Source organism: Haemaphysalis longicornis, unplaced genomic scaffold (genome assembly GCF_048455015.1).
Source record: "Haemaphysalis longicornis isolate Haplotype H1 unplaced genomic scaffold, Haemaphysalis longicornis Haplotype H1 scaffold_2, whole genome shotgun sequence".
NCBI lineage: Eukaryota > Metazoa > Arthropoda > Arachnida > Ixodida > Ixodidae > Haemaphysalis > Haemaphysalis longicornis.
In genome coordinates, this window is record NW_027526295.1 from 252805007 (window position 1) to 252832360 (window position 27354).

Here is a 27354-nt window from a genome sequence, read left to right on the forward strand (position 1 = left end):
GCACGACGGAGCCGTCCGGTGCGATGCGTGGCTGGTCGGAAATATGGCTGTCACGACTAGCCACAAGCGTAATTTTGAGACACATGCTCGAGTGACGCGTCATCGCCGTCGCTCCGACCACCGTTTTCGCTCCATGGTTGCTTTCCCGTTTAGGCGCACCTTTGCCGATTTAGATAGGAAGGAAGGAGGAGTCTAGAAGGAAGGCAGGAAAGTTAACCTGGCTAGAGGCTAGTTTTCCATCCTTCCGGTGGGAAAGGGAACATAGGCAAAAAAGAGAAAGGAAAGAATGAAGAAAAATTGGAGCAGACAGGTATGCCCACTGCTGAAGCACAAAGCGTTCAAGTTCAGTGTTTGCCACTGGAGGTTTTCACTCTATAGTCAAGAGTTTGGGTTCGGCGCCGGTAGAAAGCCTAAGTGTCCAAGAGAAATCCGAGCAGAAAAAAAAACACATTTATTAATTTGAAGGAAAAATGAATCGTGCTATTACGCTATAAACGGCATTTTATATGTTCAGTAAAGCGGTGTGGAGACGTTTAGCACCGACTTTTCCGGCTCGTCCGCGCTGTTGGTGCCGCTGGCGACATGTTCTACCAGCTGTCTCTATTGTCGCTGTTCATGTATGACGCGTGCCGCGTTATCTCTGTCTTCACTGCTACTTTGCGGTGTTCGTTGGAGCTTTTTGTCCCCGCCAACTTCGCGCAGCCATACGCCATCTAGCCACCAAGACAAACCATATAAAAGAAGGCAAAAAAAAAAAAAAGCGCTGTAGGGACTTGTGGCGGAGGCCCCTTCTTCCCTTGCAAAAGAGGAGGGCGCGCGAGTGCGCCCCGCGCTGCTCCCCTCAAAAGACTGGAAACTGCTGCTCCTTGCGCCTCCTCGAAGCTTTGAAAGAAGCTTTCACAATGACGTCATTATGACGACACGTTTGTGTTCTAATTGCCAGCGGCCGCACGACTGTCGCAACGATCGTGCGATTGCATCTGACTCGCCAGTCGCACGTCGTGGCTCGTAAGACTAGCTCACGACGCGAAAACCGGTCCTGTGCGATCGTCGTCACGATCATTCGCATGCCACTCGCGTGCTCTGGTCGTGCACGTGTCTCGCGCTTGGTGCGTAGGTCCTACATGCAATCCAATGGATGAAATTTCACGATAATTCGAAGATAAAAGCCATTACATCGGTTAATTGGAAGTTATTTCGAGCAAAAAGTTTTGATGTAACCGCCATCTCTCGATAACATTCCAAATTTTCAAGCACCAAAACTCCGCCGTGCTCCGAACTATGTTGGCGTCATCGCAACAGAGGCAGCACGCAGTCGATAAATCGGCAGGTCAGTCGAGAGTCGCGCCAGCGTATGCACTTCTCTATTTTCAGGTCCTCAACGTCCTTTGTTGCGCACAGCACCGTGTGAGCCGTCTGCGTGGTGGAGGCTTCAGGATTATAATTTAGCGATAAGTCTCAACTGTCATGGAAGCCCTGGTCGTACGCTTGAATTGGCGACGAAAGTGGAGATATTGAACAAAATCAAGAAGGGCGACGCGTTGCGGACTAATAGCAGTTGTGTTATTGTGCTTTTTGTTTAATTTGACGTTCGGTTAATTAAAAGTTTATTTGCGGTCCCCGTGGACTTCGTATTAACGGGAGTCGACTGTAGTAGAAAGTAAATACTATCGATGGTACATGTCCAGTGAAACTCAGGTGCCGTAAAATGACGCACGAGGTTGAGTGGTACTGCGAAGACAGGAGGAAGGAATATGGCTGAGCGATGGTGATAGAAAAAGACACAGTGATGTCACGTAGTAACCACCCAGTGTGACCAGAAGCACAGAATTACGAGAAAACGGAGGGAAATTCAAAATTGTATACATTGCATCTGCGCACCGAAGTCAGTGTTCCGTCATGCTTTTTAAGTTGACCTCACATTTCGTAACCAGTACAATAACAACAAAAGCTTAAGAATTGACCCGAGCTGTGATTGGCGGATGTGTGGCGGGAAGGGCATAATTGGCAACCTAAAAACAGTGACTATTGCTCTTTATGGATGGGGCCGAATGTCTTACCAGGACCGAACTGCCCGAATGCAGACGGCTTCGGTCAATGAGTGTGATTGATATGGCGGAAGTAAGGGGGGTTCAAAATTACACCATTTTTAAGGAATGAAAGAGATATCCTACTGTTGAGTGGTGCATTTATTTATTTAAAAATCCTGCAGCGCCTAGGATGGTCCCGGTGTCGCGGGGTTAACAAATCAATAAATACAATGCGAAATCGATGGTGTGCGAAAGAAATAAAGCCTACTCACGTCTGAGGTTTATCAGATATGGAGAAAGGGCAATAGGAGGAATATCCGTCGTCATCATAGTCATCATCATCCCATCCATCAAATTCATTTTATTTTTCTTATGCATCTGGAGTAGCAAGCTAGGCGCATTTGCCAGGCTAGCCTTGGCAGGCTGACATGCACCACGCTGACATTTGCAACAAAGCATTTAGAAAGCTCTGCTTTCTGCACAGAAAACTAAGGCGGTCTCCAAAAAAAGTTCAACTAGAGCATACCGCACATTAATCCGACCAGTCCTCGAGTCTAGAGCAATTGTATGGCGTCCACACTACACACGACATATAGAAAACAGAGCGGATCCAACGGCTCGCAGCACTGTTCATTCGTTCTGATTACGGGATACAATCATCCGTTACTAATATGTTAAAACAGCTAGAGACAGAGCCACTTCCGAAGCGTCGGAATATTGCCAAACTGAAGTTTATGTATCTGCTTTATCACAAGAATTTGGATTGAACAATTTACGTATCTACACCCTACCTCTCCCACTTTAGCCAGACTGAACCGCTCAAATATAATACCACCATTTCTCGCCCGCACTAATATTTTCTCCTCCGAGAACGGCCGCCGAGAGTCTAGCTTCCGTAGAGTTGAGGAGATGCTGCCTTCTTTCCTGTGAAAAACGTGGCACACTCACATAAAACTCAGCGCCAAGGTCCTCAGTATCCCTATGCAGTGGCTACCTGCTCACGTAGGCATCAATGGAGATGAGGAGGCTGATCGCCTGTCAAAAGAAGCGCATCATTCCTCCACTTCAATCAGTGAGGCAGTCAGGCCCCTGGACGTCGCGCGGTACCTTATCCGAAGGGAGGTCAGTGTTACGTGGCAGCGGACCTCTGGCGTTCCATTGAAAAATAAAAGCGCCCTTGACGGCTTCACTCAGTGAAGGGAGCACGTCGGCATTTTATCACCCGATGCTTGCGAGTACTGGATTCAGGAACTCCAGGACCTGCAGTACTGTGAGGGGACTGTAGGGAGGGGGGGGGGGGGGGGGGGGGTGGAGTTCAACGGAAATTTCAAGAGCAGATCTACAGAACGTCCAACCAGGCTTCGCTTTGACATTCTTATAAAGTTCTAATTATCTGCCATAACATTTTGGTGTGGCTGCTTCTCCTTGCGGCGAAATGTAAACGCCATGCATGCTGAACTTTTTATTCAGCCTCCCGGGCCGTTAAACGGGCAACAATACATCAATACGAAATCCCGTAGTTGGTACTTGTTACTAATCAACAAAACATTGATCGTCGAGTGACTATCACTCCTGGGTCACATGCAGGGGTGTCCCGGGTTCAAACACGAAAACGTCTGAACTAGCAAAAGCGTTCTGTTTCTTTTGTAGCCTGAGCTACTCTGGCCGATGTTGAGCAGTTTCGCGTGGCTCCTGGAAAGCCATGCTGCGCATGCGCGAGGAGCGGTGACGTCTCACGGCGCACAGTTTGCGCGGCGGAGCCGCCGTCGCCACAACTGGATTGGATTGAATTGAATTTGATCGGATTGAATTGGATTTGGTTAAATTGGATTGGATTTTATAGTATTGGAAATCGTTTTAGCAGCAGTAAGCATGATAATCAGCTAATTATCATGCTTAGGCAACCAGCTAAGAAGCTGAACCTCAGCTCACACTAAGTATATCCTGGCATAGCCGAGCTAAGCCACTGCTAATTCTTTTTAATGTGTGCCGTTCTATGCGCGCGTCGTGGTACCGGCGATGCACACAGGTCGACAGGAGTTCGGCGAGAAAATGTAGGCCCATAATAAACTATTGACAGCGCTCGCTGTAAAGTGAAGAGGAACCATGAAGCGATGAATGGGGAGGTGGCAGAAATACGGGAAGGAACAGGTTTTGAGAAAACAGCATTGAAACATAATGGTAAGAGAAAGAAAGGGAACAGTGCGGAACGACAAAAAGAATGCGAAACGAAGAAAGACAGCAAGACAAAAAGGCAGGGAAAACATATACTGGCTGAAATAGATAAGAAAGAAAAACGAATAAAAAGACACAAGGAAAAAAAAGGCATTCAAATTTGCGAAAAAGGAATGGACTGGGAGGTATCGAAGTATGAAGTAAACAAAGATTGAAACGGTGGGGGAAAAGAAACAGGCGTGAAGAGAAAGTGAACAAAAGGACGAAAAATTACAGGCAAAAAGAAAAGCGTACACAAGAAAGATATAACGTGATAAGAAGAGAAAAATGGGAGAAGGCTAATACGGTGGAAAACGAATCAATAAGGGAAGAGTAATAAATATTCCGATAAGTACAGGAAGAAAAGAGAAACATATAGGACGACAAAGGCCGCAAGAAAAAGTGATTATGAAACAAAAAGTACTGTTCAGGGAAATGCCAGAAAAACCAGCAAAAAAGAAAAGAAAGAAATGGGAAGGAAGTAAGGAAATGAATAAAGAATGATTAAAAGAAAGTGAGAAATGGAAAAAGAAAATGCAATGAATGGAATAAAACACAAAGAAATGGTAAGGATTGATTGATTGAGTCTTTTTATTGGAGCAAGGAGGGCGTTTGCCGTAGAGTGGGGAGAGGGATGGAAGGAAGGGGATTACTAATCAAGGTCTGTATTCAAAGAGGGGATTCGTGTTGTGGGGGCCTGGAAGTCTTCACCGCGGTCGGCCCCAGTTAGACCACTCGCGCCAGACCACTCTTAACTGCAAAAGCGCCAATTGTTCGCAATAAAGATGCGTCTAATCCTGTATGTGCTTCATGTGGTAGGGTATCGGGATTAATGTTTGTTAAACTCTCTGGGCGATGTTTGGCAAAGTGTGGGCACGTCCACACTGGGTGGTGGAGATTTGATTTGACGTCAGTGTTGCAGTAGGGGCATCGTGGGGGTGTGTTGGGGCATCTTGTCCATTTCTGGGTAATGTGAGGAGTGTAGGCGGCATCCGCGCACAGCTTGTTAATGAATACTTCCTCGGATGTGCTGCAGCAGACAATGTTGGCAAGATACCCAGGGGGTGTAACCTGTTGGTAACGTTGTCTTTTACGTTTCTTTAGTCGGAGAAGTAGGAGGGCTGGAGGAGTGGGTGTGGAGGCTGTAAGGGGAACCAGTGGAGGCGTAAAGTTCAAACACTCCTGTGCCGCCTCGTGGGCGGACTGGTTCCTTGGGTGGTGGTGGTGGTGAAAAACATTTATTAAGACTATATACAAGTGAGAGATAGGGGCGGCCTTAAGCGCCGACCCTGTACAAACTCTAGGAGGAGTCCCTAGTCCGGGACCCCTGTGGCTTCCGCGGCGGCGCGCGCCCTGGCCACGAGGGCTCGTTGGCCCTCCAAGGTCGAACAGCCGAGCAGGGCAGCCTCCCAGCTCTCACGGGTAGGGGGGGAAGGGGACGTGATTGGGGGGACCGCCGGGTTGGATGGGCATGCCCACACCATGTGAAAAGTATCCGCAAATGGATGATCACAGTGTGGGCATTCCCCGGAGAAGGCCGGATTGAAGTGCTTTAGTATCGCCGGGCACAATACCGTGTTAGTGTACAGCCGTAAGAGCCATCGCTCGTCAGCCTTAGTCAGGCCCGGCTCCGGAGGCGGAAATCGGAGCCTGTTCAATTTGCACATCGCTGTGATGTCGCGAAATGAGCTGACCGGGTTAGGTTCTGGATCGTCAAGAGATGGAGGGCAAGGAGGGTCCCGGGAATCAAGCGCGCGGGCTGAGGCATCGGCAGCCTCGTTACCACCTAGTCCTGCGTGAGCTGGAGTCCAGATGACGGAACGTGTATTTGGGCGGTCCATATAATAACAGCCCTTGAGGATTCGAGCAGCGCGAATGGTGATGCGACCTTTGGTAAGATTTTGGCACGCACTTCGCGAATCGGTAATAATGATCCGAGATGCGGGGTCCGCTGCGGCGAGAGCTATGGCGACTTCCTCCGCGTGAGAAATGTCCGGTGCTCGAAAAGTGAGCCCTTGAACAGGCACGTTTTGATGGATTACGGCTGCCGTGTACACACCCCGTGGTGAGGGCCAGACGCGTCCGTGTAGAATACTCCAGTCCGGGACCCATAGCGTCCTTGCAAGGCTGTAACCCGCGCAGTTCGCCTGCCTTCGTGAGTACCCCTAGCCATGTTTTGGGGTAGAGGCTGGATATTCAACGCACCACGCCAGTCCTCTGGGATCGTGGTTCGCTCTTCTGCCTGATATGTGTAGGAGATGTGGAGGCGTTGTAAGAGGCATCTCCCAGCGTGCGACTTGGTAAGCCGCAGGTACTGGTTATGGAGATGGGCCTCTTTGAGTTCTCCGTACGTGTTGGTCATGCCCAAATCTGCAAGACGCTGGTTAGACGTCGAGATCGGGAGGTCGAGGGCGCGCTTGTATATCTTGCGGAGAATGCCTTCGAGCGTGTGCACATCACATTTGCGCAAACGTAGGTAGGGTGTCGAATATAGGATCCGACTGGTCACGAGAGCGTTGGCGAGGCGCAAAGCATCGCGGCTTCTGAGACCCCCCCGCTTGTTTGAGACCCGACGGACCATGCGGCCCACTTGATCCCCGACCATACGTAACTTGCGCAGGGTTGTGTCGACTTTCCTGCTCTGGTGTATGAAGAGTCCCAAGACACGGATTTCGTCGCGTTCTGTGATTGGCCCGGTTCGCAAGGAAAGTGCGATTTGAGTCGTATCTTTTGGTTTGGGGCGAAGATGCACGTACTCCGATTTTTCAGGGGAACATTCGAGGCCGCAGCGGCGCGCGTATTCATCTACGACCGATGCTGCATGCTGCAGGCTGGCCTCAATGCTGCCAAGGGAACCCTGGGTTGCCCACAGCGTGATATCGCTAGTCTCCTCGTGGCCTGGAATCCAGTCAATTCTGATGAGCACGTTGTGGCTTTTGAGGAGTTCTTTGTGTAATATTATAGAGTTGCCGAGCGGGTTGAGGGAGAGTAAATGGTAAGGAAACAAATTGAAATATTGGGAAACAAAGCAATGCAAAAATATGAAAACAAAGAATGAGCAAAATAAAGAGAAAAGTAAATAAGTAACGAAGGAAATAAAGAAGTAAAGAAAGGAAATTGCCTTGTATGACGTTACCAGGAAAGTTGCGTCGTGTGATGCCACCCGCTGTAATGGGCCAGCTCCTGACCTTTGTTTACTGGCTCCAGGCCCCGAGGCAGCGACACAGCTTCTGCCTGATTCGGCCCAACTTGTGTGTTCTTCGATTGCCTAGAGGAAAATCAAAGAGAACGCGACACGTGAAACTAGATCCGCCGAATTGGCAGGAGTCGGAAGGTTTGAGTATTGCGACGGGTGCACGGAAAGAAATCTCTCTGTCCTCCCTTCAAGCCCAGCTGCAGGGTTGACATTTGACGCTTATTGTATTATTGGGTACATTAGCTCGGCTTCAATCTCCCAATCGCTGTTCTTCAGACCCATTATGAAACGTAATCTTTTACTTACAAACACACACACTCAACAGACCCCAGTGGTGTACGTATTCCTTTTGAGTGCTTATCCCGTTTAATTTCCGCTCAGCGAAGTGCTTTCTTTTTAGAGGAACCTAAGCAACTTAAGAATATGCAGCAAATTTCGTTATTTTCATCGTGAGACAGTTAAGGGCCCCGACATCTGGGTTTCCTTTGATTTCGAGACGTCGAAAGAGTTCGGGAATGCGCCTGGGACATTGCGGAAAGAATGGTCCCACTGTTCGAGTGCACAAGGCCACGCAGTGTCTTCTCCTCTCCCGGACCCCACAACTGCTAGGACGAGACAGAATAAAGACAGACACCTCCGCGCTTTTAAGATTACAGAAACGCGAACGTAACCCCCGTCTTTCCCCATTTTTTTTTCAGCTGTTCGCAGAAACTCGAAAATCTTTAGGATGAGGAAGATGGGGCGTTAAAAGGATTGTCTGCGCCGGAAGAAGCGAGTGCGAAACCTTGTCTGAATGCGGCGTTTTCTTTTGCAGTTTTTTCCGAAGCCGGCTTGGTATATGCAAAGCCTGAAGGAGATGAACAAAGGAGGGGAAAAAGTGAAAGAAATCTGCACTAATATGAAAAGAAAACTTGAATCGACTAACACAAAGGTTGCAAAAAATCAGGAAATATGAATTGCACTCCCATGATAGAAGTGCACGCATACACAATGAAATTGAGAAATTTCAAGAAGAGGAGTTAGCACTTAGGAGCCCTGCCCTTAAACCCGGCGTAATGGGCTCGTGATTCTGCCGTCCAACTTCAAACTGTACACCTAGCCATAAATTCGTGGCATTCATTCGAAACATGCTATGCCAAGACAAGAGAAGTAATGAAACCACAGACGGCAACAAGTTGCTCCCCGCAGGTGGAGGCGACAAATTGCCCAACCCCTTTCTACCCCCGAACCCAGTGCCGGAAAGCAACAGAGCTCACGCTCGATACAGAAGCCGGCGACAATGTGTGACGAGAGCCCGTTGTCAGGTATCAAGAAAACCGAAAGAAACACCAGAAAACACTTGGCAGTGAGATCAAAGGGCATTAAAAAAACCGTTCTCCCGTTGGCGGAAGAGCGCGGGCGCATAGGGAATCTAGGGAACGCGCCTGTGCGGTAGCAGTGAGACGTCGGGGAAAACGAGGAGGGAAGGTCTAGGGAACGCGTGGGAATAACCAGAAAGGAGACCCTAGGGAGTTCGAGGGAGGGTACGCCCGGTGAGTGATGAGGAAAAAGGAAGGACGCGACGAATCGAGTTTCGCGGGAAAGCGCGCGTCTCATTCAGTCGCGACCTGGGCGCCGAGCTTAACGCGTGCTTGCTCACTATACGGGAACTTCTAAGCGGCAAGACGGCGACGGCGCGTCTGTGGCGGCGAAGCTGATTTCCAGGAAAGTTGATTTACAAGCGGGTAGAAACGAAGCGAGTGCTTTTTTTTCTCTCCTTTTTCTTGATTGTGTGACGCCGGTGCCATGGCGCAAGTGTGACATTAACTCACGCAAAAAGCGCCACTGCCGTGACATTTCAGGGAGAAAAACTTCGGTGGGACCTGCCGGTAAGTACTCGCTACTTATTCTCGGACGAAGCAGGAAGTGGGAACCAGTAGTAATAATTTTTGTGTGAGCACGGAAATTTTACCAGTTTTATTTATAAGCTTGGAGACTTGTTGAAGAATTGGCGTTTGCCCCAATAAATAGTTTTCCTGTCTTTCACCAACGCTTTTGAAAATTTCCGCGAATAAAAAAAAATGGTTTAAGAATGATTATTGCGAATGTCCGCTCTACTTAGCCGTTGTTCACGTACACACAAAAAGAGGCTTGGCCTTTTAGGGAGGTCTCACACACTTGATGGTAAAAGAGCGTGTATTGATTGTTGTCTTTTTGGTTAATTAAAAATATATGTATAGTTTTAAATTTACGCGAGTATACATATATGTCACAATTTATTATCTGAATATTACAAACTTAACGCCGCAGCTATGGCTTTCCACTATAATTAGCTTCAATAGAGTACAGGAGCCCGCAGTTAGTTACACATCGTTTTGCTTTATTTCGACTGTTTGTAACTCCTCTAAGTGCCTGCGATTCGCTCATCTTCGCCACTACGATTATGACGTAAGAGCGTTCTCTTTGAGCGTCCTACTCACCTTTCCTAATGTTACGCAGCCGTATCATTCAACAAATACCGGGAAAAAAATATTCGCAGGATTCAGAAATGAGTGAAAGACTCCGAGGCGTAACATATACGACGTTATATAATTCATTTTTTTAGCATTTTCTTCATTCCCAATACCTTTACCGAATTTCTTAGCCCCAACTTTTGCTTGGACCGACGATTTTGCGTTGCCTATACGCTGCTCATGGAATACTTTTCGGCACAGAAAAATTTCAAGGATTTTTTTTTTTTTTTTTGCAAATACAAACTTAGGGGACTTTGTTGCCGATTTCATGACCACAGCTTGTGATTGACAAAAAGGCAACAAGAAATATTGCTATGCGTGGCACTGTCGTAGAAGTTTCGGGTTGTGGGAAGGAGGGGGACGGACAAGGCCACTGAGGTTGTAATCAAATGACGATTACCGATAATTATGCAAATCGATTGCGCGACTCTTATGGCTCCCCACGACCATCAGCCATGTTTGCTATACCTCTGTACAATGCGACACTAAAGAAAACAGTCGGAAAGTTGGAGAAAGTACGCCCACTGCATCCGGACGTTTTGTTTATTCATTATTTTGCACTATTTTCTTTTTCTTTTTTACTTTTCTTCTTTTATGTTCCCTTCCTCCTCCCCTTACGGAGCTTGCTTTCAGCGAAAGGAAATTCTGCGTGCTGCAGTGTTGCCTGCGGAAATGCGATGGCAAATAAAAGGGTGGGGGGGGGGGGGGTTGCAACTACGCAGCGAAGGTAGAAAAAGAGCACCAATGGTTAACTTATTTCGCAATAATTTATTTTACTTTTCGCATGCATTCGTGTGCATGCGTGCGAAGTATAGTAAATACCATTTCAGTAACAAGGCGAAATTTCATGTAACTCTAAAGCTGTTGATGTTTTATACCCAGCTTTCAAAAGCATCGAGAATTCCTCGCCGCTTTCCTCGAAATATTTTTGTCCATAATGCCTGCACATTTTGATACAAAATTTTCTGTGTAACGTTTAGAAGAAGCGCTACATGACGGGGAGTGATTGAAATGGGTGGTATTTTGTTTCGGATAATATTTCGTTAAGGTGACCCCAGTTTATGGAAGGGGACTGTTTTATTAGGAAGCCTATAGTCATTAGCGAGATTGCGTTGGGCTTTCCTCAAAATGTGACTTACCCCGAGAAAATATAAAACTACGCTTATCGCTAAATCACGCTTTTCTCGAGAATACCCCGGTTTTGACGTCTTTTATTCTGGGCAGCTTACGGCATGCACCGCGCGAAAATTGGAAATAGTGACATAAAAATGTATTTGCGCAAGAAAAATTAAAAACGCTAACTGTATTGATGACCGTAAAAAAGTTCGAGGTACAAGAAATGGGATGACAGTAAGTAAACATTTGTTAAATCCAGTGTGTAGAACCGGAAAAAGTACCGGTTCGGTTACGTTCCGGGTTCGGGTGAAATAATTTCGTTCCGGTTCAGATCCGATTCGACTAGATTACACAACGAACCGGTTCGGAAAGATTAATTCGAACTAAGCGCGAAAAATATTAACTTCGTAGTTCAAAGGCGCTGTGACCAAATAATTCAAATTTTCTTCATTCAAGGTACGGCTTTTATCCCAGTGGCAGTGATGTCGACTTTAAAGCAGCCGACGATTAGGCCAGATAGAGGGGAAAATAAATGAATTTGTTGCCGTTCACTGGCACTTTGTTGCCCAGTCCTTGTGATGTCAGAGGAACACATTTATGCGATTTGAGACTACCGACGAAAACTACCGCTAAAAATCATGTACACCCAGTATTGTTTTACCGCATGTCTTCAGGTCGCGGGTTCGATTCCCGGCCGCGGCGGCCGCTTTTCTGATGGAGGCGAAGAGCAAAAACGCCCGTGTGTATGAGATTTCGGCGCACGTTAAAGATCCCCAGGTGGTCAAAATCAATCTGGAGCCCTCCACTACGGCGCGCCTCATCGCCTGCGTTGCGTCGGCGCGTTAAACCCTACAATCAATCAACCGCATGTCTTGATTGCTAACATGAAGCTAACGCACCGATAAATCTGTTTCCCCCCGTTACGTCACCGCTGAAGTGGTAGAGTAAAAGTTGGAAGTGCTTCAATACTTATCTTGTTTTTCCTGAAAACAACGTCCTGTGAGGACGGAATAGGGTATACCGAGTTGCCAAAGGCAATTTCTTTCACATTAATCAAGGTCAAAGTTTATTTGACTTTCATGGTTGATTTGACACGGTTTATTTAGCTTTCATGGCTGCTTTGACGTACCATGATAGCGTGTAAGTAAACGCAGCCGGGGAATAGCGGCGACCACAAACTTAAGCGACTTCGGCGTTGAGCTGCCTTTCACGTCAAGCAAAAGAAAATTCTGCCTGCATTTTAATACCCATACCAATTTACAAAAATGGCACAATAATTTTAACAATGGTTTACTCATGCGCAAACGTTCTTTCCAGCCGCACTATTCTGTAACGAGTCCCTATAGACTCGGTCTGACCTCTATACAACAGTGAACTTATAGGACGACATTTTGCCAAGAACAATGTAAGCAGTGTTGTATCACAGCATGAAATCACCATTTATCCCTCCGCATCCCCAGGAACGATACAAATGCAACAAGTAGGCACTTTTAGGGTAAGGTGTACTGCAACGCGTTGCAGCAATCGGAGGCCTGCTTTGCCTGCCCTCTGTACATTTTAGATGTGACGCATCTCTTGCTCTCGGGTATGTCCCTCCAGCGCCGTCGCGGCGTCCGCACACCACCTGCGCATGCGCAAACTCTCCTCCGTTCTTCTCGCCAACAGCTGTGTGCAAAGCGCTCCCTCTGTCTCATTATCATAACAGCTGCGCGCGCTTCGCTGACGCTTCTCTCTCGCATTTGCTCTCACTGTGTATGCGCAACTCTCCTCCGTTCGTCTCCTCTCCTTCAAGTGCTGAATATAAAGCGGTGAGCGCGCTGCACCGGTTCAGTCAAGTGCGTTCGCTTGACTGTGCTTGACTTTGCTTGTGCTTCGCTTGACGACGACGACTCCGTTGCTTCTTCCGTTGTAGTGCGATGGAAGCAACAGTCCCGTCAGCGAGTGGTTTGACACAATCGAGTACCAGCGTCAATCCAAGCGCTGATGGCAACGTTACTTCAACTGAAGACAAGGCTGCGAAGCGACGGGCACGTGACGCTAAACGTTTCACGCGATTTAGAGAATCAACACAACGGAAACGCCAATTGAACTCCCCGATGCGTCGCATCACATCAGGGTTTCCTCGCGGGAAGATGGGCGTAATTTTTTTTTAAGTCACCAAGCTTTTTCATCATTCGGGCACTTCTAACTGAGATCGGCCAGATTACTAATAAAAACGTACCGTAATATAGTCATTCCCTACCGCCTAGAGATACATAAATATCCTCCATCTGATAGATCCCTCAACAATATTCATCAAGCCTCCGAGACCGCTCTAAACTAATACATTCTATAACCCTTATAAATTATCTTTAATTTATCTAGGAGCATGCCGACCGTAACGCTCTCAGTGTAAAGCCCGAAGAGCGTATCTAGCTCACATAGGTATTGTATGGTTGCCCCGAAGAACCCCCTCCATGCGGTGTACATGTACTTGAAGGGCGTGATGTTGGAGAGCGCGATGCGCAGCACCGACCCGTCGTTGAATGTTTGGGCCATGACAAGCGTGCTGGGGGAGGCTGGAAGGCATGGTCTTGTTGCCACCCCCCGTGACCAATAACCCACCATCCCTTGGCCTTTTTTTGACGAAATTAACACTTTATTCATCCATCCGTTAATTAAGCGGCCTAATACAAAAGACACCATTGCCCTGCAATAATGTACGCTATGTTTGAAAACAAAATACTGCACAAGGTAATTATGAAAGATACATTACTTCGTTATTTCAACGTTCATTTTGTGTTGATGTACAATGCTTGTATAGTCGCAGTGAGAACCTAGAAGCGCAATGCGTATGTTGCATATCGCTTGCACGCAGGCGAGAGTGTGATGGTTCTACCGGGCGTGACCAGCAACATAGAATTTCAGTATATAATCGCGCGCATTATTGCGCGATTTTTTTTCTTCGAGTGGAGGCCATTGTAGGGGGGCATTGACAGTGTTGTGATAGATCTAAGGTCTAGTTGATCACGGCGCTGAGGTTGCGTCAAAAAGAAAAATCCCCGAATGACACTGGCCGCGCAATATCAACACCGTATGGCCGAATCATTTCGTCGTGAACCGGTAACCGTTATTTATTTTTTCCGTCCAGTTCCGATTAGGGTTCAGTGTGCTCGAAAAATAGCGGTTTGGGTTCGGGTTCAGTTCCAGCAAGAATATCGGATCGGTTCCTGTACGACACCCTGGTTAAATTATATTGTGATTTTACGCTGCCTGTAGAAATTTACATGCATGCGGCCGACGCAGCTGGGTCTGCGGAAGCAGCGAGTTCCCACTTGTGTTACAGATGATGTGTTGAAAACTGAATTAATTTGACCCACCCTCCCCCTCTCCTTTTCCTCCCATTACTCCCACCCCCATTGCCTCCACCATTCTCACCACTCTGTCCCCATGCCCACTTTCGCCAAGGCTTTATACCGCAAACAGGCGGCTCAATCGTGTCCGTCGTCTGCACACAGAAACACCTTGTGGCAAATTCAGCCTTCCCGCGAATGTTCACTAGATCTCAGTCTAACGTACACACCTTGGGGCAAAATAATACTTCAACTTGCCGCTAAGACTAACATATCGTTGCGCAGAGTTTCAGTCACTTGTCATAATTAGTAGTTCACCGAGGAGTTGTAAGCATTTCGGGCTTACCGCCTGCTGTCAGTACATAGACTTTTACGACAGGAGTTCGGTTACCGAAAATGGCTGTCACTCATGTTTATCGCAGCTATCCAGGAACAAATTAAATGAAATTGAACTTTTCATACGACTATCTAATTAGCAGTTTTATTGCAGCAGGTACCATGTATAACTGCCATCAACGATTTTAAATAAAAACATCATGAGCAATCCCGAAGCCCCCAAAAATCCCAAGATAACGCCGTTCAGACAGCGCTGAAAAAATGCATATTTTCTCGCAGGTCAGGCCAGAAACTACCCGCAAAAAGAAATGGAAGTGGGTAAATACCTCGGTAGAAATACATAGCACCTAAGAAAAGACATGTGACAAGTAGGGAAAAAATGTCCTAAAGCAAACAAAAAAACAGGAGAGAGATAGAGAGAGAGAGGGAGGGAGAGAGAGAGGAGGGAGGGAGAGGATAAGGAGGGTGGGTGGGGGCCTAAAAGTGGACCCATAATTTTCCTTCCTACGTGCCATTTAGCTTTCATTTGCATAACGTTGATCGAGTGCGCAGCTCTTCATTCAGGCGTGTGGACTTTCTCACGCTCACGCGCTCATGTAGCCTATAAACAGAAACCCGTAAAGCGTTTCCAGCATCGTTGTGAATAATTTAAACACTGAATAGGCAAACAAGTTGAAAGTTCTCCTTCTCGCTGCTTCAGCCAACAAACCTATAGAGTCTGGGGATATTCTGCCCAGCAACAGGCCGCTGACAAAGTACGCCGCGAGGGTGCCGCACAAAGCGCGACCTTTCCTATATGAGGATGGAAACGGGAGGCTAATTACTGGCCGAACGACTTTGCCTAGAAAAGAAATATTGCAGATGGGAATTAATCTGTTGTGCCTGCAGCCAGATTTAGTATATCGTGGACGCAGATAATGATGAGTCAGTTGGTTTGACGTGCACGTTTGGAGTAAACCAATAAGTAAGCGGAGAAAAACAAGGACGAGCGCTACTCGGAACAGGGGTTTATTTCGACAAAGCTGCTTATTTGAACAATACAGCGTTCACATGCGCTGCGCCGTTACGTATAGCATATCCACGCTCAAATATTCCCGCATCCGCGCATGCAAGTAGATAGGGCGCTTACGTGAAATGTAGTCCTGTTTGGGGCATTTCACTTGTTTATGAAAAGGCCACCGGTGACAGGGTCATGCGACCATTTACGTCAGGATGTCGCATCAAGAAGACCCTTCCCGACGCAATATCGGAACTGAGAAGGGAGTTCTGTCCTTCCAGGACGGAAGAGATTCCTTTCTGTTCTAGGGGTAGAACTTGAGGACGCACCATAAAAATTTCTGATGGAGGCAAACAGAGAAAACGCCCGTGTGTTGGGATTTCGGCGCACGTTAAAGATGACCGGGTGGTCAAAATCAACAAAATTTTGAAAAACTAAAAAGTAAGAAACATAAAAAAACGAAAAATCCCGAAACATGTAACGCCCTGCGTTTTTACAATAATGCAGATTTCGCGAAAGTTCCACCTGTGATCGCTAGAATAGCGCAAATGGAGATTATTGGTCAGACGAAATTTTGGAAAATTAAAAAAATATATATTAAAAACAAAATAATTACGGAGAAGGGTGAACCGTGTAACGACTTGCATTTCCACAAAAATGCAGATTTCGGGGGAGTTCCAAATGCAATCTTCATAATAACGTAAATGGAGACAATTGCTCGGACGAAATTTTGAAAAGCTGAAAAATGAGAAAAAATATCAAAAAATCACGAGAAATGCCAAAAGGTAGACCGCATGGCATTTCCACAATAAAGCAGATTTCGCGAAAGTTCCACCTGTAGTAGTTATATTAGCACAAATGGACATACGGGGTCGAACGAAATTTTGAAAAAGAAAAACTAAGAATAATAATAAAATAATAAAAATATTTATGGAGAATGACGAACCGTGTAACGCCCTGCCTATCCACAATAATGAAGATTGCACGAAAGTTTCACCTGTGGTCGTTATAATAACGTAACTGGAGAAAGTTGGCCGGACAGGATTAAAAAACCAAGAAATTTCCCTGGAAGAAACTCACACTCAAGTCAAACGGCACAAGAATGGTACACATTATTAGATAACTCTCCGAATTCCTGCATAATTTTTTATTTCTGATTGATTAATTGATTTGATTATGGGGCTTAACGCGCCGAAACTACACAGGTTATGAGGCACGCCATATTAATGAGGGCTCCGGATTAATTTTGGCCGCGTGGGGATATTTAACGTGCGCCTAAACCTCGAACACACGGACATTTTTTGCTTTCCGCCTCCATCAGAAAAGCGGCCGCCGTGGCCGGGAATTACAGACAAACCTCGATATATCGAACACGGGTATATCGAATTATTGCCTATATCGAACACTTTCTACATCACGCGGAAAATCCCATGCATTTTTAATTTTTTATTTCGAACTGGGACGGACATGAAATGGGTATATCGAACTCCGCCACCCCAGACTGCCCAAACCGCTCGCGCTCTGTTGACAGGCGGCGAGCTATCCCGCAGTACCCTCAAGGATAGCGGTGGCGCGATGGGCGTTTTTGACTGCTGCGCATCGGTTGCACCGAAGCAGAATTGGACGGTGCAAAAGAAGAATGCGAGCTTGAAGAAACCTGGGGCCAGCTGGAGCGCTTTGTTGGTGCTGAGCCACGAAGCATGTGCATTGATGACTTTGTTGGCGGTGACGACAGCACCGGAACGACGGCGGATCTGACGGATGTGGAGATCCTAGCGGGGGTTACTACTGAGCGCACAAACGAAGACGCTGCCGAGGTTGTACCCGCAAGCGCTGATAGTGCCCCGCTCCCAACTTCGACCGAGGCTTCAGCGGTTTTGGCCCTACCGCATCGCTACTGCAGCGCTATAGAAGGCACCGGCCTGTCGCTTGTGGAACGTTTGGACTACGTTGAGGAAGTCGTGTATAACATGCCAGGCTACCTTGCTGCAGTACTTTAAGCCAAAAGAATAAATACTTCGAAGCACCAAGTGAGTATTTACTGCACAATTCGTTAATTTATTTATTTGTACCAGTTTATGACGCGTTTTTACGTGATTTTATATATCGAATTCTGGTTATATCGAACTATTTCGCGGGTACCGCACTGTTCGATATATCGAGGTTTGACTGTAAATAGTATTATTTCTGAACCACGCGTATGGCGCCACATGTCGTTTAGCAGCCGAAGGGGACATTGGGACGTCCAATAGTAGCGTTCCCGCCCATATGGCGTGTCTTGGTGATAAGTGCTTGTTTCCAGTGCGTAATACACCCAGCGCCGCAGGACCACATCTGTCATCATTGACGTCATAAAGGGCTCGGCCAATCAACGCCATCCAAGGAGAAGGGCTTGTCTTATTTAGCGGAGATAACTTCAATGGGATATTCGGAATCTGTGTGAAAAAAAAAAGAAAAACCTCCCTTTGCTTCAGTTTTTTTCGGAAAGACCTTGACCTTCCGTTTACTAAGCAGGGTCTACGAATTCGATATTACCTTCATGCAGGCTTCGACGCTTCGATGATTAGTGGGGAATTCCACTTGTCACGTTCAAGCAGCATATATTTTCGCATTTTTTTAAGTGCGAATGCACTTCTTAAGCGAGCCTGAATCGTCCGCCGCCGTAGTCCGCATAGCAACAGCTGCGGGTGCGCGCGCTCCTCGTCTTCCTTAGCAACGGGGCGAGATGGGCGCGCGCTGCCTGGCCGCTGACATGGCACATACCCACGTGGGGGATTGGCCAGGAATCGGGCGTGAGAAGGGCTAATGCGCCCGCTTAAAGGAGTACTGACACGAAATTTCAAAGATGAGATCCGCTCTAGCAATCAAGTACAACGACAACACAAATAGGTGTCTGGGAATAAATGCATCTTTCTTTCTTTGTAGTTGTGTGTGTGTGTGTGTGTGATCTCTCTTTCGCGAACATTACCGAACCGCGCAAATTCAACTCGTGCATTCGCACTTTCACATTCTTCCCCTTGGGGAAATGCGGGGATTTTTTTTTTTGCACGACGAAAAAAAAAAAATAAACGTTTCGCTCGTCGATCAGAAGCATACCTATAGGTTCCATTGGTCGATTCCAATCAAACCGCTCCGCGATGGGGCTATCGGTCTTAATCGAGCCCGATGAGTCGCATTCGACCACTACGTGAAGATAGAGCGTCATTATTACTTCCGGTACTTGCCAGTCGCGTTTTACTTTAGTGCGAAGGGATAGATCAGCCCTCAACATTGTGCGCACCTGCCTTATTTCCCATATTCTGCACTCCATGGAGTCGTTTGCAGGGGCGGTCACACTAGCTTTAAAAGGCATTCCAGATATTTAAAAGCCGTTAATTTTCTTGAGCTACTTAAACGCGAAAATTTCGCGTTGTCTGAATGGCTGCATGTCGGTCAGTCGGTCCCTCGTTTCACCTCCCGGCCAGAAATTATAAGAATTCTAAAACTAGGTGTTTGCATAGACAAATTTTTTGTAACAAAGGAAAGCATGTTGAAAACAACATTTTAAAGGGGCACCAGCAAGTCAACCAGCAAATTGTTTTCAAACAAAAGCGTGACATTTCCATAGCTATTTTAGTGTTTATTCGGTGCTGAAAGATATCTTAATTGTTGAGAAATCGCCAATCAGACAATGCATTGCCCTTCCTCATTTCTCCCGCAGTGATTCCATGACGCAAACAGCGGCTGCAGCAGCCACTGTTTGCGTCAAGATAAACCAGAAGCAAGCGAAGCACCGGTGATGTATAGCAGTATAGAAGCAACGGAAAACAGCGCTACCACGTACCAAGCGGTTTCGTCAGTTTTGGTCAAATCAGTCGTGCTTTCCCGAACACCCACGTCCTTTGTTGCTCCGGTAGACTGTGGTGTAGTGGCGCCCTCTAGTGGAGCGCCCGCTCACTGTGGGCGTTTGGTTGTATTAATTGTAACTAGATGTCGTTGCTGTGGTCGCACGTGACGGGTCACGTGCGTATGCGTCTCGGTGTCGTCTTGTTGAACAATAAACGTTCTCTTTGGGTTCTGGTCTTGGTACGAGCAGGTCGCACTCTTCTTCTTGGGCTTGTGCGTGGGCCCGGCGGCCGTCCCTCGCTCCCGTCGCCGCCGAGGCCGCTCGCCGTCGCCCACGACACAACATAGACCAAGTTAAATGTTTCTTCATGAGGCCTGGGATCAGTGTGAACGCTTCGTTAAAGCAAAGGCGTATTGACCTTTTTAGGCCGCGTGAGTGTTGGTGGTGGCGCCTCCTCGCATAGCAGTACCGCCGAATGATGATGATGATGATGCTATTTGGGCTGTACCCTTTGAATCGGGTGGGTGTGCCGTGCACACACTATACTCGGTTACAACTCAAGAACGGCACCACCTCATGTAGTGTATCACTCCGCCAAAGCGCCGGACCCATGACGTCAGTGCGCGCGCGTTTTGAAAGGGGTTTGCTTTCAATGCGTGATATCGTCTGCCTTGTCTCACGCAGTTTGTTTGTCGTCACTGGAGTCGTTTATAAGCATATTAAGTCCAAAAAATCACGGGAACGGCTCACGTCATCTTCAAAATATTCCCAGTAACGCCAGGCTTGCGCCGCGCGGAGAAACAACCGGCTACGGTGATAAGGCATAGCGGCAACTTCCGGTGCCGTTCTTAAGTTGTCACTGAGTATAGCAGAGTAGCGCCACCCAGCGGCAGTGACGGAAGACGTTGTACGCCAGAGGTTCCGTGCACTCGAAACTACAGTGGCTTTAGCCAAAATAAGCATTCCCGTGTCCTTTAAGCGTAGCCGTAGCACAAAGAGGGTCATAATAAAAGTGGCTATGCCTTCCCGCAGAACTGTACAAGGGTCGCACAATTATATCTGGCCAAGGTATTGCACGAAACCAGAAACCAACTCGGCGTTTGGGGTCACCGCGGGATCTATCGGCTGAGCTCCCATGATATTGCTTTTAGCTTTCTTTTTGTTCTTCGACGTTTAAACATAACACTACAATGACTTCCAGATCAGTTTTTATAAACTTCAGAAGGCCTATTGTTACAATATTTGTCACGAAAGTTTAACCACTTCCGGTGTAAGTTGCGCGGTATGGCCAGTGGCGGCGACATCTATCCTCACGTTTTCGTTATTTTCTACCTTATTTTAGGAAAGCTAGGAGCAAGAGTGGTACATTCGTGTTCTTGGTGATCTGATCTATCAATCTAGAGCAACTTATATTTTGTCTTGAGTGCCCATTTAACCCCAAAGCCCGCCGCGGTGGCTCAGTGGCTAAGACGCTGCGCTGCTGAGCACGACGTCGCGGGTTCGATTCCCGGCCGAGGCGGCCGCTTTTCTGATGGAGGCGAAAAGAAAAAACGCCCATGTGTACGAGATTTCGGCGCACGTTAAAGATCCCCAGGTGGTCAAAATTAATCCGTAGCCCTCCACTACGGCGCGCCTCATCGCCTGCGTTCATTGGCGCGTTAAACCCTGCAATCAATCAATCAATCAATCAATCAATCAATCAATCAATCAATCAATCAATCAATCAATCAATCAATCAATCAATCAATCAATCAATCAATCAATCAATCAATCAATCAATCAATCAATCAATTAATCAATCAATCAATTTAACGACAAAGTAAAAAAAATCGCCCGCGCCAGGTCCTCGTGCTCGGGGCTCGAGCACCAAGCTCAACAGCAACAAAAATTTCCATCAGATGGCGCGCCAGCAGCGCGAACTCAGGAAAATTAAATTGGATTCAGCAAACCTTCATTGCATTTATCACGGGTGGACCAAGACAAGAGAAGAATAGCGTGAGATGTGGGCAGCTGAGAGAGGATAAGAGGTTACGTGCCAGGGGCGGCAAAAGGCAGTAGTTTTTCGACGACATTTCCAACCAAGCGAAGAGATACGTGGCCATATTTTTTTCCTTGTAAAGTTGGGGCCGACGTGGTATATATACACAACTCAGTGGTCTGTCTGCTTGAACTGAAATTTAGCGTGCACTGAATACTTAGACGAAAAACGCCTGCAATATGCAACGCACTCTAAATTTGAATTCGAGACTGAATTAAAAATCAGCTTCTGAAGAAGCCTTTGTTATATGCCTGCTTACTGGCAACGCGCCTACTGATGATGTGCGTCTGGAATGCACAACACGCTGGTCGTAAATTGGGGCCAAGTTGTCCAGCACAAGGCGCTGATCAGTGTGAGCGATCTCCGCGGTGGCTTCTGTGCCTTTCTTTGCTGAGCGAATGTTGGGCGCTGTGCCGAATGGGAAGTGTGGGGAAAGCTGATACAGCGGGTTCAACGACACGTGAATCGTTCTTTTGAGTCAGTGGCGCCGTCCTCCAGTCGAATGTGGCGAAACCACATTCTTGTTCGATATCGAATTCGGCGACATGTTTCTTCTTTGCATCGTCGGACTCTTCGGCGAAGCATGGTTGTTTTTCGCCGATTAACCGGAGATGCGCGGTTGCTCTGGGTGAGATTTTATTGCTTTGTAGGGGAATATGTTGCCGAATCCGGCTTTTTTTCACCCCAGAGTCGCATTTCTTAAACCCAACATCACTCTCTAATAAATTTCAGTAACGTCCAAATGTCCAGTAGCACTAGTAGTAAATGTAGTTTACCGAAAATTTAGATTTCAAAGGAATTTTACTCTTTGTTTTAGACCGGCCGTAACTCCATGGAGTACACGTTGCGATGCTTCTTATAACGAATTTCTTAAAACAGACGTATACGGATCGACGTAACTGTTTCTCAAAACCAGGTGTAGTTTATAACGAAGTTGAAATAGGAATGTTTGGAGAGCCGAATGGAGTTTCAGAAAGTGTCCGCAATGGCTGAGCAGCTATAAGGCACTGTGCTCCTGAGCATGAGGACGTGGGTTATATGCCGCTGCCTTGGTGGCCAATCTCCTAATGTTGGCGAAAAAGGAAAATGCCTGTGTATCGAGGTTTCGGTGCACTTTCAGGATTCCCCGGGGGTGCAGATAGCCAAACATTTCGGCACACCTCATAGTGCAGGCGCTGCTCCGGTGCGTTAACACCCCTCCACAAGTGCCGAGTATAGCAAACCGGGCTCTATATATACGCTTGGCTAATTCTTGGGCCTTTACATTCGCTTTTCTCCTCAGCCTGAGTGCGTGAAACAAAAAAAAAATTAAAGCCGTTCCACTCAATGCGAAAGCTGTCGGAAGTGCAGAGCAGTGATTCTCATTAATGGGATGTACCGCCGTTATCCGCTTACTGTTACCACCCCATGCAATTCAAATTTCCCGCCTTCGCAATGCTCGCGCCCCCTGCCTGAAACTGCGCCTGCGGGAGTTCTCTTCTCTTTGTGCTTTTCTCCCGCACGTGCCAGCGTTGCACTGCCACATTTTGCGTTTATAAAAACCAACCCAACGGGCGTCCTTAACTAAAGGAACGCTGGCGGCGCTGGTTAATGACGTATATCTTTCCTGCAATGTACCTATAGTTTTCTTTGTGCTAAACAACGGGAAGATGTATGACAAGCGCCAGCGTTTCACGAGTTTCGAACGCTTATGACTATATAAACCGCTTGGCTTTCGAAGGCTCTGGGGTACGCCGCGAACAACAGCGTTTCCCCGGTGGGTCGAGCGAGCAAGCTAGGACGACAAGGCGTGCTCTGCACTTAATATTTCAGTGCCAGGAAGTCCCTTTGTAGGGATTGCGGCGTTGCACTGATGCGCCGCCTTGAGCGGTGCGCGCGACTGCTGAGTATACATACCTGAGCAGGGCATAGCGGCACCAAAGACGAAGGACAGGAAGGGTGCACACGTACGCCCTCCCAGTCGTAAGTCTTTGGCTGCGCTATGCACTCCGCAGTCATGCTGTACCAACTAGCCTGGCGACGCACTATACTCGGCTATATTTAAGCTATATGAGCCCTTTTACATAGCGCTCTGTCCGTGTGCGTCCTTCCTGTCGTTCGACTTTAGTTGCGCGATTCACTCCTCGGTTACGTTGCACCAGCTTGCCGAACGATGCAATTTGTTACGCTGAAAGCAGGTGTAGTACTCGTTGCCATGCTTACATTGTATGTAAGCAAATTACACCCGGCTTAACAGTTAGAAGTTCTTTCACTTAACACGCTGATGACTAAATTTTGAGTGCTGGCCAATATTACGTCACTTCGCCCATATTGCACCACTGTGGCACAGAATTCGAAGGTCTTTCAATATTAACTGGGGTTTTTCGGTTCAAGAAAAAACGTATTTCATGGCTGGAATGAAGCTGAGTGAGCTACTTCTTTCAGGGTGAACAAAGTTGTGTTGTGTCTTCATGGCCCTTTAAGCTCCCTACGTCAGAAATGCCGCTACACGTCGTTTGAGAACAACCTTTTTTTTCCGAGTAGCAAGGTTACGTGCATGCACGGTGCTGAGCAGTGGTGTGTTTAAGAAGTGCGGTGAAAGAGGAGCTCGCGAAAATGAGCAGCTGCAAGCGACATTTCGCGGACTCAAATTTGTTCAAATTGAGGCAAATAAATGAACACTCGAGGGGGCTACTCGTCATTCGATTGCGTAGCTGTATTGTTGGATCCCCTTCATCGACCTACCGAAGGATTTGGTCTCATTTTCAGGCGAACAAACGCGGCTGCGAACTCGTGGCATTGCACGCCCCGCCGCCGTTCTGAGCAATTTATCTCTTCGTATACAGAGAAGCGAATTGAAGCATGGTACAACAAGCAAAGAAACCAAAAAGTTCAAAACCGAATAAATAAAGGAACGGCCTTTCCGGCACGCCGACGCTAGCTGCGTGATGCTGGGCTTCGCTGAGTTATATAAAAGGGCGCTGGAGGGCGAAGCATGGTGCGCCGAGAAGACAAAAGGTCTAGAAAAAGGTAATCAGATTTTCTCGTCTGAAGCGCGTCCCGGCGGATTAGCTAGTGTAGACGCCTAGAGGTGTGCGCGAAAGAATATGTGGGTGAAAAGTAGGGAAATGAAAGAAATTACTCGCATGCCTGCGCACATATGTGGTAAAGAACGCCGACCTCTCTTTTCTTTTTTCTCGTTACTTCGCTCTTTGTACGGAGCGCTTGCTTCCTGGGCAAAACGAAGTCAGGTCTTAGCCATCCGGAACGCGAAGAAATTCCGGTTGGCGCGAAGTAAAGGGCTTGAAGCTTATATACAAGTGCTGGCAGTAGACACCTGGGACGAAAGAAACTGTCTGATCCCGGCTAACAAGAGTAGAAGTTCGGTTGCGCTCGGTGGTGCCTTGTTCTTCCAGGCGAGCGCCATAATTAGCATATATACTCGGAACTTGCAGAACCCCGCGAGGCATTTATATGTGGCAGTTCGGAGTTGGAGCTGCAATGTGCGCCGGGAACTCGGTCATTGCAGGTCAGTAGCTCGGCCCCTAGATCCCGAAGAAATAGGTTACGTAAAGGTGCGGAAGTTCAAACTACTTGACACCGAGCAGTTCAGTTGCCTAACGCGCAGTAAACTTTGATGCAACCTGCGTCCTCTTTGAATCTCCTAATGCAAAGCTTTACTGACCTAGTCGAGCCGAGTGCCGCCGTCGCCAGCAATTTGACCTTCATTTGACCGCAGCTGCTCCGTAGACTTGGCAACGCATCATGTGACTGTCCGCGCTGAGCTCCTCCGCTGCCGCATGCGCTAGTCGCCGCCGCCCCCACCGGCTTGGTGATGCGCCCTCAGCAGCTGGGTCACCGCCTGACGACGTGACTCGCCGCGAGCCTGGCTAAGCTGTCTCTCACTCGTTCCCCTATCCCCCTACCCGCACCCCTCATCTTGGGATGAACGGGTTATTAGACGCTTTCAGTGCCTAAGCCGCCGGTGCCGCCAGTCGTTTTGGTCCGTAACCAAAGCGTGGTCAGTGGCGCCTCCGTTGGTGCCGTGAAGCCGTGCTCGAAGCGGTTGCCGCACGGAGCGGTCACCCTGACAGCAGTCATCCCGGGTGAAGGTGAGAAAAACGCTGCCAGGAATTTCCTGGCTTTGTACCTGGAGTAATAAGCTTCGGTTAATGGGTTCTCGCCTGACTTAATAAGTATCTCTTCTTTTTATTTCTAGCTGGCTGAGCTAGCTCAAGCGCCAGACAGCCCAGTGTTGGTCGAGCCAACGACGTATGAAGCAGATGTTGGCAATTGTTCATTTTATATGCAGTATTTTTCCGAATAATGCAAAGTGTGCGAGGAAAAACGTTTGTTTAGTTTTTACCAGTCACCCTCGTTTTGATATCAATGCTGTTATTGCGCTGGCCGCTGATTTGTGTACTAGGTAAACGCAATAATCCTTGAATCTTCTCAATGACCATCGAATCGTTCTCTGCCAAATAAGCCGCGGTATTTAATTAGCCGTCTCCTTAATGGGGTAAATAGAATTACTAGGTATTGTAGTTGGGGCGGAAATTCGAATTGCGACGACAATATATGCCGGCTTTCTGTAAAAATCTCTATAAGTTGCCGAACAGTAATGAGCGGTTGCCCAACAGCCCAACTGCCCTCGTTGTTTTCGTTAGCGCTTTCATCGCATGGAATATAGACGTCTAGAAATTATGGTTTCAGGGAAACTGAATTGACTTCTTTATTGGTCAGTCGTACACCAAATACAAACAAGCGAGTAAAATTGCCTTTAGTTCGAAGCCTTCCCGTGTAATGACTGCCAATATAGACGATGCAGCACACGTATAGGCGCATACTCAACTTCCTCTCGCTTACCGTTCCTTGGGTCTATTCGCAAACAACCAGCAAATAATTGCCATGAAAAAGGTTTACCTAAACCTAACTCCAAATTCTCCCTGAAACGCTGGGGCGACATGCGCCAATTGCTTTCCCGCGTCTTCAGTACTCGCCGTCACTTTTTAAAACGCGCTCAGGACGTGCAAAAGCACACCCGGAAGAGCTCCAGTGAGGATTTTGTTGACAAACCTGTATTTTCTCCGCTTAGGAGGGGCGGGTGCATTGTGCAAGCTGCCGGCAACAGGAGTGCATCGATCTCCACGACGATATTAGGAAGAAATAGGACCTGCATGAAGATGTTGGATTCCTTCGTTCCAATTCCGGGTTTCAACTTGCTTCTTTTCTGACCGATCCAATCAGCCGCTTCCTGATGGGAACGTGCTAGCTTGATGCGCTGTTCGTAAAAGCTACCGTGGGTTTCGCACGCAATGAGAACTATGTTGCTCTCTTGCACTTCAAGATTTCAAACATATTCTGCCCAACGTTTGAGAGCGGGGGCTTGCTAAATGACAGGCGCTCCTCGGCAAAACCAAGGGCCTCAATTTTGTTCCGCCTTTCGGCTGAAGTTGCGGGCCGTAATTTCCCTGAAGACTCTACAAACGGCCCTGTTTAGAGCGCCTACTCCCAAGCTGTGTTTGCTACATTGTTCTTTAATGAGAGGTTTTATTAAGACCTTTCTCCAGTTTCTGAGGCGGCAAACACTGTGGTGGATTTATTGGACTCGTGAACATTTTAAGCTCGGACGCTGTTCCGTAGCTGGTTATGACGGGTGGTAAACGTTAATAATTAACACTATTTTACCGAACTTGAACGCTTCGTGAAAAGACGTTACGTTGCACAAACATTCGTAACAGAAAACAAAAAAGCTTTCTTCCTGTGGTCTGTGCACAATTTATGAACGGACTACACGA

At 47.5% G+C, this 27354-nt stretch overlaps 1 protein-coding gene across 1 annotated transcript in view; it reads left to right on the forward strand.

Annotated features, from left to right (window-relative positions):
- The first annotated feature begins 9069 nt into the window (after nucleotides 1-9069).
- LOC144168594 (oxytocin receptor-like) overlaps nucleotides 9070-27354 on the forward strand; it is a 133148-nt gene continuing 114863 nt past the window's right edge. The window contains exon 1 of the mRNA XM_077697543.1: nucleotides 9070-9308. The gene's annotated coding sequence lies outside the window, so the exon portion shown is untranslated. The remainder of the gene's footprint in view (nucleotides 9309-27354) is intronic.